The sequence below is a fragment of the Sus scrofa genome, chromosome 9 (genome assembly GCF_054392235.1).
Source record: "Sus scrofa isolate SSC_HxYL_T2T_F1_AM1 chromosome 9, Sscrofa_HxYL_maternal_Yorkshire_Landrace_v2.0, whole genome shotgun sequence".
In the NCBI taxonomy this organism is placed as follows: Eukaryota; Metazoa; Chordata; class Mammalia; order Artiodactyla; family Suidae; genus Sus; species Sus scrofa.
Window position 1 is genome coordinate 108,052,268 of NC_139391.1, and position 15,074 is coordinate 108,067,341.

General features: G+C 38.8%; 1 protein-coding gene across 5 annotated transcripts in view; it reads right to left on the reverse strand.

Moving 5' to 3' along the window:
* Positions 1-15,074, reverse strand: part of NAPEPLD (N-acyl phosphatidylethanolamine phospholipase D) — a 98,540-nt gene that overhangs the window by 28,441 nt on the left and 55,025 nt on the right. The window contains exon 3 of one of the 5 annotated variants that reach the window (XM_084977440.1): positions 12,470-12,562. The exons of the other annotated variants lie outside the window; for them this stretch is intronic. The gene's annotated coding sequence lies outside the window, so the exon portion shown is untranslated. The remainder of the gene's footprint in view (positions 1-12,469; positions 12,563-15,074) is intronic. 5 annotated transcript variants of the gene reach the window in all.

Sequence of the window (15,074 nt, forward strand, 5' to 3'; positions counted from 1 at the left end):
ATATCTGAAATCAAAAAGAAAACAAAAAGACAACTTACAGAATGGGAGAAAATATTTTCAAATGATGCAACTGACAAGGGCTTAATCTCTAAAATATATAAAAAACTTGTACAACTCAACACTAAAAAAGCGAACAACCCAATGAAAAAATGGGCAGAAGACCTGAATAGACATTTCTCCAAGGAAGATATACAGATGGCCAACAAACACATGAAACAATGCTCAACATCCCTGATTATTAGAAATATGCAAATCAAAACTACCATGAGATACTACCTCACACCAGTCAGAATGGCCATCATTAATAAGTCCACAAATAACAAATGGTGGAGGGGGTGTGGAGAAAAGGGAACCCTCCTGCACTCTAGATGGGAATATAAGCTGGTACAACCACTATGGAGAACAGTATGGAGGTACATTAGAAAAAGATACATACAACTACCATAGGACCCAGCAATCCCATTCTTGGGCATATACCGGACAAAACTTTCCTTAAAAAAGACACATGCACCCGCATGTTCATTGCAGCATTAATCACAATAGGCAAGTCATGGCAACAACCCAGGTGTCCATCGACAGATGACTGGACTAGGAAGATGTGGTATATATCACAATGGAATACTACTCAGCCATAAAAAAGAATGAAATAATGCCATTTACAGCAACATGGATGGAACTAGAGACTCTCATACTGAGTGAAGTAAGTCAGAAAGAGAAAGGCAAATATCATATGATATCACTTATATCTGGAATCTAACAGACAGCACAAATGAACCTTTCCACAGAAAAGAAAATCATGGACTTGGAGAACAGACTTGTGGTTGCCAAAAGGGAGGGGGAGGGAGTGGGATGGATTAGGAGCTTGGGGTTAACAGAAGCATACTACTGCCTTTGGAATGGATTAGCAATGAGACCCTGCTGTGTAGCACTGGGAAATGTCTAGTCATTTATGATGGAGCATGATAATGTGAGAAAAAAGAATGTATATATATATATATATATATATATATATATATATATGTGTGTGTGTGTGTGTGTGTGTGTAACGAGGTCACCATGCTGTACAGTTGAAAAACAAATGATGTGTTGGGGAGACAAAAAAACATTAAAAAAATATACAAACATCTCATATAGCTCTATATCAAAAAACAAACAACCCAATTAAAATATCAGATCTAAAGAGACATTTCTCCAAAGATGACAAACAGATGGCCAAAAAGCACATGAAAAAAATACTCAACCTCACTAATTATTCAAGAAATGCAAATCAAAACTACATGGGGTATCACCTCACACTGCCAGAATGTCCATCATCACAAAGTTTACAAACAATAAATGCTCAAGAGGGTGTGGAGAAAGGGAACACCCATACACTGCTGGTGAGAACATATGCTGGTGCAACCACTATGGAGAACAATATGCAGGTTCCCTAAAAAACTAAAAATAGAATTACTATATGACCCAGCAACCTTACTCCTGGGCACATATCCAGAGAAAACCGTAATTCAAAAAGATACATGCACCCCAGCATTCACAGCAGCACTATTCACAACAGCCAAGACATGGAAGCAACCTAAATGTACATAAACAGAGGAATGGATAAAGAAGATGTGGTACATATATACAATGGAATGTTACTCAGCCATAAAAGAGAGTAAAATAATGCTATTCACAGCAACATGGATGCAATCAGAGATTATCATACTAAAGTCAGAAAGAGAAAGACAAATATCATATGAGGTCACTAATATGTGGAATCTAATTTTTTAAATGATATTTACAAAACAGGAGTTCCCATCATGGAGCAGTGGTTAGCGAATCTGACTAGGAACCATGAGGCTGCGGGTTCGATCCCTGCCCTTGCTCAGTGGGTTCAGGATCCGATGTTGCCATGAGCTGTGGTGTAGGTTGCAGACACGGCTCAGATCCAGCGTTGCTGTGGCTCTGGTGTAGGCTGGTGGCTGCAGCTCCAATTAGACTCCTAGCCTGGGAATCTCCATATGCTGCAGGAGCAGCCCTAGAGAAGGCAAAAAGACAAAAAAAAATTTAAAATTAAAAAAAAAAGAATTTACAAAAGAGAAACAGACCCAAAAATTTCAAAAACAAACTTATGGTCACCAAAAGGGAAACATGTGGGGAGGATAAATTGGAAGGCTAGGACTGACATATATAAAATAGGTAACAAGACCTACTGTATAGCACAGGGAAATCTTAATACTGTGTAATAATCTATATGGGAAAAGAATCTGAAAAAGAATGGACATATGTACACGTATAACTGATTTAATTTGCTGTACACCTGAAACTAACACAGCTTTGTAAGTCAGCTATACTCCAGCAATAAAAATTAAAAAAAAAGTTAAATCCCCAAAGAAGGAAGGAAATAATAAAGATCAGTGAGGAAATAAATAAAATGTTTAAAAAAGGATAGAAAAAAATTAATAGAACCAAGAACTGGTTCTTCGAAAGGGTAATAAGCAAGACTGACAAAACTCTGGCCGGGCTCACAAAAAAAGAAATAGAACCCAAATAAACAAAGAAATGAAAAAGGAGCCATGACCAATACTAGAGAAATACAAAAAACTATAAGGGAATATCATGAACAATTCTACGTCAACAAATTTAACAATCTAGAAGAAATGGATTTCAAGTTCTAGAAACATACAGGCCACCAAAACTGAATCAAGAAGAAAAAGATAATTTTAACAGACCAATCACTAGAAATGAGATAAGAGTAAGAAGAAAACTCCCTATAAACCAAAGTCTAGGACCAGATGGCTTCACAGGTGAATTCTACCAAACATACAAAGAATTTATACCACTCCTTCTCAAACTCTTCCAAAATACTGCAGAGGAGGGAACACTCCCAATGATATTCTATAAAGCTAACATCACTCTGATACCAAAACCAAAGATAACACTAAAAAAAAGAACATAATAGGCTGATATCATTAATGAATATAAACACAAAAATGCTCAACCAAGTATTAGCAAAACGAATCCAAAAACACATAAAAAAGATCATACACCACAAGCAACTGAGATTCATCCCAAGTTCACAAGGATGGTTCAACATATGCAAATCAATCAGTTTGATACATCAACAAAAGTTAAAAACCACATGACTATCTCAATAGACACAGAAAAAGCATCTGACAAAATTCAACATCCACTAATGATAAAAACTCTTACCAAAGTGGATATAGAGGAAGCATATCTCAGCAAAATAGTAGCTATCTATCACAAACCTACAGCCAACATAATACCCAATGGTAAAAAGCCAAAAACCTTCCTGCTAAAATCTGCAACAAGGCAAAGATGCCCACTCTTTACCTCTTATATACAACAAACTACTGGAAGACCTAGTCACAACAATCAGACAAGAAAAGGAAATAAAAGGTAAGCAAATTGGAAGCAAAGAGCTAAGACAGTCATTACATGCATATGACGTGATATCATATATAGAAAATCCTCAAGACTCCAAACAAAAACTACTAGATCTGGAGTTCCCATCGTGGTGCAGTGGTTAACGAATCCGACTAGGAACCATGAGGTTGCGGGTTCGGTTCCTGCGCTTGCTCAGTGGGTTAACGATCTGGTGTTGCTGTGAGCTGTGGTGTAGGTTGCAGACACGGCTCCGATCCCACGTTGCTGTGGCTCTGGCGTAGGCCAGCGGCTACAGCTCCGATTTGACCCCTAGCCTGGGAACCTCCATATGCCGCAGAAGTGGCCCAAAGAAATAGCAAAAAGACAAAAAAAAAAAAAAAAAAAAAAAAAAAAAAACTACTAGATCTGATCAATGAATTCAACAAGGTAGCAGGATATAAGAATAATATACAGAAACTGGTTGCATTCCTTTACACAATGAAATATCAATGAAGTATCAGAAAGGGAATGTAAAAAAAATCTATCTTTTAAAATTGTAGCAAAGGAGTTCCCATTGTGACTCAGCAATAATGAATCTGACTACTATCCATGAGGATGGAGGTTCAATCCCTGGCCTCAATCTTTGGGTTAAGGATCTGGCATTGCTGTGAGCTGTGGTGTAGGATGTAGACATGGCTCATAACTGGTGTTGCTGTGGCTGTGGTACAGGCTGGCAGCTGCAGCTCCGATTCAACCACTAGCCTGGGAATTTCCATATGATGCTGATTTAAATAAATGGATATCCCATTCTTTGGATTCAAAGAATTAATATTGTTAAAATGGCAGTATTACCCAAAGCAATCTTCAGATTTAATGTGATCCCTATCAAGCTACCCATGACAATTTTCACAGAACTAGAGCAAGTAATCCAAAAATTTATATGGAACCATAAAAGACTCAGAATTGCCAAGGCAATCCTGAGAGGGGAAAAAAAAAAATAAGCGGGAAATATAACTCTCCCAGACTTCAGACAATACCATAAAGATACAATAATCAAATCAATGTGGTTTTGGTACAAAAACAGACCTATGGATCAATGGAACAGAATAGAGAGCCTAAAAATAAACCCCCACCACCTACAGTCAATCTTCAACAAAAGGGACAAGAACAGGAATTGGGACAAAGATAGTCTTCTCTCCAAGTTGTGCTGGGAAAACTAAATAGCCGCATGTACATCAATGAAATCAGAAGAAACCTTCACACCATGCATAAAAATAAACTCAAAATGGCTTAAAGACTTAAGCATAAGACATGACACCATAAAATTCCTAGAAGAGATGATAGGCAAAACGTTCTCTGCCATAAATCACATCCATGTTTTCTTAGTCTCTCAAGGCAATAGAAATAAAGACAAAAAGTAGTTCCCATTGTGGCTCAGCAGTAACAAACCTGGCATGGGAACATGGGTTCAATCCCGGGCCCCGCTCAGTGTGTTAAGGATCTGGCATTGCCATAAGCTGCAGTGTGGGTCGCAGACACAGCTCAGATATGGTGTTACTGTGGCTGTGGTATAGGCTGGCAGCTGCGGCTCCAGCTGGAACCCTAGCCTGGGAACTTCCAGATACTTTGAGTGTGGCCCTAAAAAAAAAACACACACACACAAAGAAATAAACACAAAAATAGACAAATTGGACCTAATCAAATATAGGTCCACAGCAAAAGAAACCATTAAAAAGCAAAATGGGGAGTTCCCGTCGTGGTGCAGTGGTTGAGGAATCCTACTAGGAACCATGAGGTTACAGGTTCGATCCCTGACCTTGCTCAGTGGGTTAAGGATCTGGCGTTGCGGTGAGCTATGGTGTAGGTTGCAGACGTGGCTCGGATCCCACGTTGCTATGGCTCTGGCGTAGGCCGGTGATTACAGCTCTGATTCGATCCCTAGCTTGGGAACCTCCATATGCCTCGGGAAGCGGCCCTAGAAAAGGCAAAAAGGCAAAAAGGCAAAAAGGTAAAAAAAAAAAAAAAAAAAAAACCAAAATGGGAGCATGTATTTACAAATGATGCAACTGACAAGGACTTAATCTCAAAATATAAAAACAACTCATACAAGTGAACAACAAAAAAACAAACTCAACTGAAAAATGGACAGAAGACCTAACAGACATTTCTCCAAAAAAGAAATATAAATGGCCAATAGGCAGATGAAAAAATGCTCAATATCACTAATTATTAGAGAAACACAAATCAAAACTACAATGAGGGAGTTCCCCTTTGTGGTGCCGGTGTAACAAACCCAACTAGTATCCATAAGGATACAGGCTTTATCCCCGGCCTCATTCATTGGGGCTGAGGATCTGGGGTTGCCATGAGCTGTGGTGTAGGTCAAAGACCTGGTTCAAATCCGATGTGTCTATGGTATAGGCCTGTAGCTGCAGCTCCAATTCAATCCCTAGCCTGGGAACTTCCACATGCTGTGGGCATGGTCCTAAAATTAAAAAAAAAAAAAAAAAAAAAACTACAGTGAGGAGTCCTGGCTCAGCAGAAACGAATCTGACTAGTATCCATGAGGACACAAGTTTGATCCCTGGTCTCACTCAGTGGGTTAAAGATCCGCCATTGCCAAGAGCTGTGGTTGTAGGTCATAAAAGTGGCTCGGATCTGTCATTGCTGGGGCTGTGGCGTAGGCTGGAGGCTACAGCTTCAATTCAACTCCTAGCCTGGGACTTCCATATGCCACAGGTGTGGCCCTAAGAAGACAAAAAAAAAAAAAAAAAAAAAAACAAACAAAACTACGGTGAGGTACAACCTCACACAAGTCAGAATGGCCGTCATCAAAAAGTCTACAAATAACAAAAGTTGGAGAGGGTGTGGAGAAAAGGGAACCCTCCCTACACTGCTAGTTGAATGCAAGTTGGTAAAGCCACTATGGAAAACAGTATGGAGGTTCCTTAGAAAACTAAGGTAGAGTTACCATGCAATCCAGCAACCCCACTCCTGGACATAGACTCAGACAAAACTACAATTCAAAAAGATACATGCACCCCTATGTTCACAGCAGCATTATTCACAATAGCCAAGATATGGAAACAACCTAAATGTCCATCAGCAAATGAATAGCTAGGGAAGATGTGGTATACACACACACACACACAAATGTAGTACTGCTCAGCCTTAACAAACAAAATAATGCCCTTTGTAGCAACATGGATGCAACTAAAGATTATCATACTAAGTGAAGCACATCAGAAAGACAAATAGTTATGATATTACTTATATGTGGAATCTAAAATATGACCCAAAAATCCTAACTACAAAACAGAAGATTCATGGATAAGGAGAACAGACTTATGGTTGCGAAGGGGGAAAGGGTTGGGGAGGGATGCAGTAGGAGGTTGGGGGTAGCAGATGTAAGCTATTACATATAGAGGTAATAAACAAGATTCTACTATATATATAGCACAGAGAACTATATTCAATGTCCTATGATAAACCATAACAGAAAAAATTTAATGTACATATATACACATTCTTCTACTATATATATAGCACAGAGAACTATATTCAATGTCCTATGATAAACCATAACGGAAAAAATTTAATGTACACATATACACATTCTTTTTACACACACACAACACTGTACAGCAGGAATTAATACAACATTATAAATCAACTATACTTAGAGAGAGATAAAATGATAGGAAAACTAAAACTAAGAAAGATGGGTTCTATGTGTGATCCTGCTTTTAGCTTTGCAAACTCAGATAAAACTAACAAATCTAGGCTGGGGTTTCCTTATTTAAATGTAGCTGATTTCCTGATTATTTCTTGTTATACATCTGTCTCCAAAGCTAACAACATTAAGCGAAAATTCTGCCTTGATTTCAGGCCAACACTCAGTGCAGGAGACAGGCACATTCATTAGTCTATATACCCTGTCAACACCTGTGTTTCAAAAGGAGGTTCAAAACTTGATAAAGACTTTTACATTGTGCTAATTTTCATTCAGTTGAAGATACCAGGAATAGTTAAGCACACAGTTACTTAATGTGCCACTAAAAAAGAAAAAATGTTATCCTTTTAGTCATGCATTATATGACATACCCTGATAGCAGTGATGTTATTAAAACCTGAGTAAAACATCTTGAAATTAATGAAATATACCATTTTCTAGTGTGAGCCTAGGTACAGTATCTATTAAGTTTCTATGCTCTGTTGTCTTAGCTTTTGAGCAAAATGGATTAAGTCAATAAACAGTTAAAAATGAAATTCATGGATAAAAAAAGCAGTATTTTCTTTGTTGACGTATGCTGTGTACATGCGTCCCACAGAACACTCTCCCTTTCATTATCAAGTCGGAACACTCTCCCTTTCATTATCGAGTGTACTTCCCACACTTGGACATATCTGCCCTCCCGCCAGTCTCCTCAATGCCTGTGGAGGTTACCACCAGTGTCAGGAGAAATCTGTACTGCATGCGAAAGCTGGGGACAGTTTAATTTTAACCTGCTACGTCTTGTGCAGACATTTCGATAAAATGAAGCAGTTTCATTAGCTATATTATCTAGCAGTGTTTTAAAAGGACCCTTTTCTTCACTAAAGATAGGAGAGCAAACATAAAATTGTGAATTTAGTGTTGTTTTAGATATCTGAAAATAGAGGTCTAACTATCTCCCAGATTAAACATTCAGCATCTCTGCTGGTATGTAATGGATAATCATTCATTTAGCATTTATTAAATGTCAAAACTAGGAATGATGATTTCCAATGTCATGATTCATGAGTATGTTGAAATCCCAAACATATACTATACTAGTGTGTAATTTTTTGATTTTTTTAAAGCAATGCATCCAATTCTAAGCAGCTGGCAATTCTTAAATGTCAAAGAAGAATGAAACATTTGCTTTTGAAATAAAGCATTGTTTTTCAAAAGCATTTTACCCATGTGTGCAGTTATTGTGTAAAACATTTGTACTTGGCAGACTTGTCTTCACCAAATGTCATAGCTCAGACCCCTCCTATGTTAGAGACATGGGGATAAAAGTCCTTCTGCTCTTAAAGTTGGCAATTAATCTTTAAAGAAATGTAGAGAATATAGTTGATGATTACTAGATGGAATCTATATGTTGTCCTTTTTGTAACAAATTGTTCTTAAAAAGAACATTTTTATTTTATATTCACCAGTTGTCACAGGTCTTATTGCCTCTATATATGCTTCTGGATTCCTTTTCCAAATTTAGCCATTGTTCACAAATTCAGCTGTTGTTCACAGAGGAAAGGAGGGTCAACAAATTAATATATTTAATTACCAAGGCTAATGTTTTGACAACTTTTTTTGGCAAGGCCAAAAAAACACAGCATGCATAAGTTCCTGGGCCAAAGCCATGCCACAGCAGTGAACAGAGCCACAGCAGTGACAATGCCAGATCATTAACCTGCTGAGCCACCAGCGAACTCCATATGACAACTTTTAATAACAATTAGTGTCAAAAATATATTAGAATTGATACACATGTGTAACTTATTTACATACATAATATACATTTAGACACATGTATATGTAGTAGAAACCTACATGCCTCACTAAGCAATTTATCTTCACAACAGTAGAAAGTGTATTCGATGAGAGTCAGGAAGACAGGACTCCAATTCTCCCATTAACTAAAGTGTGAGTGCAGAGTACCAATCTCTCTAAACTTGGGCTTACTCATCTGCTAAATAAAAATAACTCCTAACTTTCTCCTTGAAGGATCATAATTAAGAGCAATGACATCATGGGGTAGTATTTCAGAGTACTATACAAATGTAAAATTACCACTATTAATTATATTCAGGAGAAGAATAATAGAACCTTTTCAGCCAACTGAGTTGTTTTTCAGGTGAAGGATAACATTCTAGAATTTTGGGTTCAAAAAACCACTGCTAAAATTTTTCTTAAAAATTTTATGTAAAAAAAATAAAATTACTTTGGAGTTCCCATTGTGGCTCAGTGGGTTAGGAACCCAACTAGTATCCATGAGGATGAGGTTTGATCCCTGGCCCCACTCAGCAGGTTAAGGATCTGGCATTGCCGTGAGCAGGAGGGTAGGTTGCAGACATGGCTTGGATCTGGTGTTGCTGTGGTGTAGGCCAGCAGCTTCAGCTCTGATTCGACCCCAAGCCTAGGAACTTCCATAGGTCATGGGTGTAGCCCTTAAAAGACAAAAATAAAAATAAAAACAAATAAATGGAAAGATATCCCAGGCTCCTGGATTGAAAGAATATTGTTAAAATGACAATATTAACCAAAGCAATCTATATGTTTAATGTGATCCCTATCTAGCTACCCATGACAATTTCCACAGAACTAAAACAAATAATCCAAAGGATTCATATGGAAACATTAAAAAGAAAAAAAAGAATTGCCAAAGCAATCCTGAGGGAAAAAACTAAGCAGGAAGCATAACTCTCCCAGACAATACTACAAAGCTATAATAATCAATACAGTGTGGTTTTGGTATACAAACAGACCTATGGATCAATGGAACAGAATAGAGAGCCTAGAAATAATAAACCCACACACCTACAGTCAAATGATCTTCAACAACGCATGCAAGAATATGAAATGGTACAAGGAGAGTCCTCTCAGCAAGTGATGCTGGAAAAGGTAGACAGCTGCATGTAAATCAGTGAAATTAGAACACATCCTCACACATGCACAAGAGTAAATTCAAAATGGCTTAAAGATTTAAACATAAAACACGACACCATAAAACTCCTAGAAGAGATCATAGGCAAAACATTGTCTGCCATAAATCATATGACTGTTTCTTAGGTCAGCCTTCCAAGGCAATAGAAATAAAAACAAAAATAAACAAATGGGACCTAATCGAATTAAAACACTTTTGCACAGCAAAGGAAACCATTAAAAAGGGAAAAGACAAGAGTTGCTGCAGTGGTACAGTGGGATCAGTGGCATCTCTGCAGCACCTGGACACAGATTTGCTCTCTGGCCCAGCACAGATCTGGCATTGCCACAGTTGCAGCGTAGGTCACAACTACGGCTTGGGTCTGATCCCTAGCTGGGAAACTCCATATGCCATGGGGCAGCCAAAAAAGAAAATAAAAATGAAAAAAAAAAGATAACCTAAGGAATGGGATAAAATATTTTGCCAATAATGCAACTGACAAGGGCTTAATCTCCAAAATATACAAACAACCCACACAAGTCAACAACAACAAAAAAAATGGGCAGAATACCTAAGCGGACATTTCTCCAAAGACATACAGATGGCCAGTAGGCATATGAAAAGATGTTCAACATCACTAATTTATTAGAGAAATGAATGAGGTACCATCTCACACAGGTCAGAATGGCCATCATCAAAAAGTCTACAAATTAAAAAACCTGGAGAGGGTGAGGATGTGGACCAAAGGCAACCTTCCCACACTGCTGGTGGGAATGCAAGGTGGTGCAACTACTATGGAAAACAGTATGCAGGGAGATGCCTCATAAAATTAAAAATAGAGGAGTTCCCGTCGTGGTGCAGTGGTTAACGAATCCGACTAGGAACCATGAGGTTGCGGGTTCGGTCCCTGCCCTTGCTCAGTGGGTTAACGATCCGGCGTTGCCGTGAGCTGTGGTGTAGGTTGCAGACGGGGCTCGGATCCCGCGTTGCTGTGGCTCTGGCGTAGGCCAGCGGCTACAGCTCCGATTAGACCCCTAGCCTGGGAACCTCCATATGCCTCGGGAGCGGCCCAAAGAAATAGCAAAAAGACAAAAAATAAAATAAAAATTAAAAAATAAAATTAAATTAAAAATAGAATTACCACATGATCCAGCAATCCCACTCCTGGGCATATATCCAGACAATATGCCCTCTGTTCATAGCAACACTATTCATAATAGCCAAGACATGGTAACAACCTAAATGTCCACTGACAGATGAATGGATTAAGAAGATGTGGCACATATAAAGGAACACTACTCAGCCATAAAAAGGAATTAAATAATGCCATTCACAGCAACATGGCTGCAATGAAAGACTCTCATACTCAGTGAAGTAGGTCAGAAAGAGAAAGACAAATACCATATGTTATCACTTATATGTGGAATCTAAAATACGGCACAAATAAACTCATCTACGAAACAGACCCACAGACATGGATCACAGACTTATGGTTACCAAAGGGGAGGGGGATGGAGAGGTAGGGACAGGGAGTTTGGGGTTTGCACATGCCAACTATTACATTTAGAATGGATAAATAACAAGGTTCTACTGTACAGCACAACAACTATATCCAATCTCCTGGGACAGACCATGATGGAAAAGAATATAAAAAAGAACTTAAGTATATATATAACTGAGTCATTTTGCTATACAACAGAAATTGGCACAATGTTATAAATCAACTATAATTTTAAAAAGTAAAAAAAAAAAAATTACTTACTAAGTGTCCCTCTTTACAGAAATCACAGTATCTTCTGTTTAAGAACTAAAAAAAAAAAAAAAAAGTTCTCTTGTGGTGCAGAGGGTAAGCATCTGGCTTTGTTACAGCAGTGGCTTGCATTGCTGCTGTGGCACAGGTTCAGTCCCTGGCCTAGACCTTCCACATGCCTTGGGTCCAGCCAAAAAAGAAAAAAAAAAACCTTTAAATCTGTCTTATAAAGTGCTCATCTGATTACAGATGGAAACATTACTTTGACAAACAAGAAGGACAATACACACTGGGACCGTCAAAATGAAGGCCGCCCCCCGCGCCCTCACCCACACGTTGAATCTAAACCCAAGTAGACTGCACATCTGGGAAACACCTGGCAAGGAATCCTAACATACACCAATCACAATCCTCCAACTCAGCTAAGCTAGCTTACCTTCCCCTAGAAAATAGGACCTCCTGGCCAATCATGCCCTGTTTCCAGGCTGCCTCTTCTAACAAGTTCTATAGAATTTGCTCCTGCCCCAAATCCCCAGGGACTGGGGCTCCACAGCTTGTGAGGCCCTGAACTACCCTAATCCATAGGCTGTTACCCCTTGAATAAAGACAGCAAACCTGTTACTAAACTGTGTTATTTTTGTCATTTGACACAAATAATTCACAAAGCAAAGTAATGCTAACTTACCAAGAGCACACAGGACCCAGAATAGTTTTGAGAGGGATGAATCAATGTAAAACCAGACTCCGTAGGATGCAAATTAGAGAACAAGTTTTCTTTCTAAAAAGTAGTCAAAAACAACAAATGTTCTTGATGCTGGAATGCCAAAGGCTTTGAAAATTCTTTGTTATTAGGCAATATCCAACATATTGAACTAAAAGTCACTTCACAGGCTCTTTACATATTTTAAGTCATAAAATAAACACTGTAGGTACTTCCTCTACAATGGGTGTTTTCCCTATATGTAAATAAGCAAAGCTTTGATTAGAATTAGAAACAGAAAGCAAGATAAACAACCAGCTTAAGACTAAAGTCCATTTAAAAATATCACTTACAGTATCACAACTGGTATCTTTGGGATAATCAAATTACAATGGCACATTATGGCAAATTGAGAAAACAAAAAAGATAGTTTTTGCCTCCTTGATATCATAAAAATACCAAACAAGAAGTGCAATTCATTTGGGATATATAAATAATACGTAAAGACACCAAATTATTTAATTGGAAAGGGGGGGAATAAGAAAACTAACGTGATGCCTGTGAAAGTTCAAAATGTACCCTAAATATGTTAGAGGATCTTAAAAGTTACTATTTCCTGAGAACTATGTCCAGACCCTCATGTTGCAACAGAACAAAGGGTGGGGAAAAAAATGTAACTGTAATGTATACATGTAAGGATAACTTGATCCCTTTGCTGTACAGTGGGAAAATAAAAAAAATAAATTAATTTAAAAAAATAAATAAATAAATAAGTTACTATTTCCTAATTCAAGATTTCAACAAAAATACACTTTGAAAATGTGGTATCTCTCTTTCCCTCCCTCCCATCTCATAATCAATTATGCAAAAAGAAAAGCTTGTTTTTAAATCATAACCCATTAAAAAAAAAAAAAAAAAAGAATGGGAAAACATGTCTTCACAGTTCCTGGATAGGCAGGAAGGGTAATAAGAAAAACGCACTCTTTTAAAAACTTCTGACTTTAGGAGTTCCCATCGTGGCGCAGTGGTTAACGAATCCGACTAGGAACCATGAGGTTGCAGGTTCCGTCCCTGCACTTGCTCAGTGGGTTAATGATCCGACGTTGCCCTGGCGCTGTGGTGTAGGTTGCAGACGGGGCTCGGATCCCGCGTTGCTGTGGCTCTGGCGTAGGCCGGTGGCTACAGTTCCGATTCGACCCCTAGCCTGGGAACCTCCATATGCTGCGGGAGCAGCCCAAGAAATGGCAAAAACACACAAAAAAAACTTCTGACTTCAGTCCTGGTTCCAACTTTTGCTCTACTGAATTCTGCAACCTTTAAAAAGTCACTTATTATCAAGGCTCACTTTATTCATCTGTAAAATGAGAGGACTGAGCCATACCCGAAAAAGGCCATCCTTGCACCTGAATATTCTAACAATCTTTGGATGCACCAAAGAGCCAGCTAAGGCCACCAAAGAGCTGTCCCCTCCAAAGTGGCCAAGGACCTTGGACGGCCTCTCCCAAGCTGCAAGCCCTGGTAAGCAAGTTAGCAGCTCAAATCTGGCCACTTTCCCTAAGGCCGAATTAGGAGGGGATAAGCCAAGTGTTTTTCACCTAACAACAGCAAAGCCAGCTCCAAGAAGAAAACGTGGTTTCACAGGCTGATCAGGCTGACCGGGAGTTATTCAGAGCATAAAGTACTTCAGAAGACATTTCATGACAAATCTGATACATCAAATAGCCTTAGACTTCCAATCTTAAAATGCAATTTCAGATACAATGTGTAAGGGCCTGTACTTACAGCATATTTAAAGTCATACTTAACATCTACTACATTTAAGTTCTAAACCCTCCAGGTACAGTGAGCAATACAAGCCCCAAGCTTCAAGGATTCAAAATCCGTAGGAGGAAAAAAAATCACAAGCAACCATACAGGTTTTGGCATAATATCATGCTTACAAAAAATATCAGCTCTGAATAATGAAAACAGTAGCCTTTAGAATAAAGCACTTCCAAAACAACTAGCCCAAAATCTTGACATGATAAGGAACACTTTTCCTTACATACTGAGTGGTTCATACTGACAAGGAAGTTCTGTGATCCATGGGGTCAGAGATGCTGAAGAGGCTCTTAAGCTTTTGAAAGCAGCCAACAAGTTAAAGGGCCCTGATGTCGACAGAGGGTAATGGAAAACAAGAAAGTCACTAGAGGGGTTATGTGAACCTCTGATTCGTTTATGAATGAACGTGGCAGAAAGGCAGACAATTATTCTGCCCTGGATGTCAGCCCTGCTGATCCTCCATGAGAAAAAGGTCAATGACAAAAAACAAACCAACAGTGGGGGCTTTTTCAAGGAAGCAATGCCCAGGGCAGTACTGGGGTCAGGACCCATTTGGCCCATCACCTGACAGTTGTAACAGCAGGTTCAGAGTGAAGACCTTGCGGATACTCCCAAGAAATCAACTAATAGAATATTAAAGGTCTCTTTTTTCCCCCCCCCAGGGCCGAATATGGAAGTTCCCAAGCTAAGGGTCAAATCGAAGTTGCAGCTACCAGCCTACACCACAGTCACAGCAACACAGGATCCAAGCTATGTCTGCGATCCACAC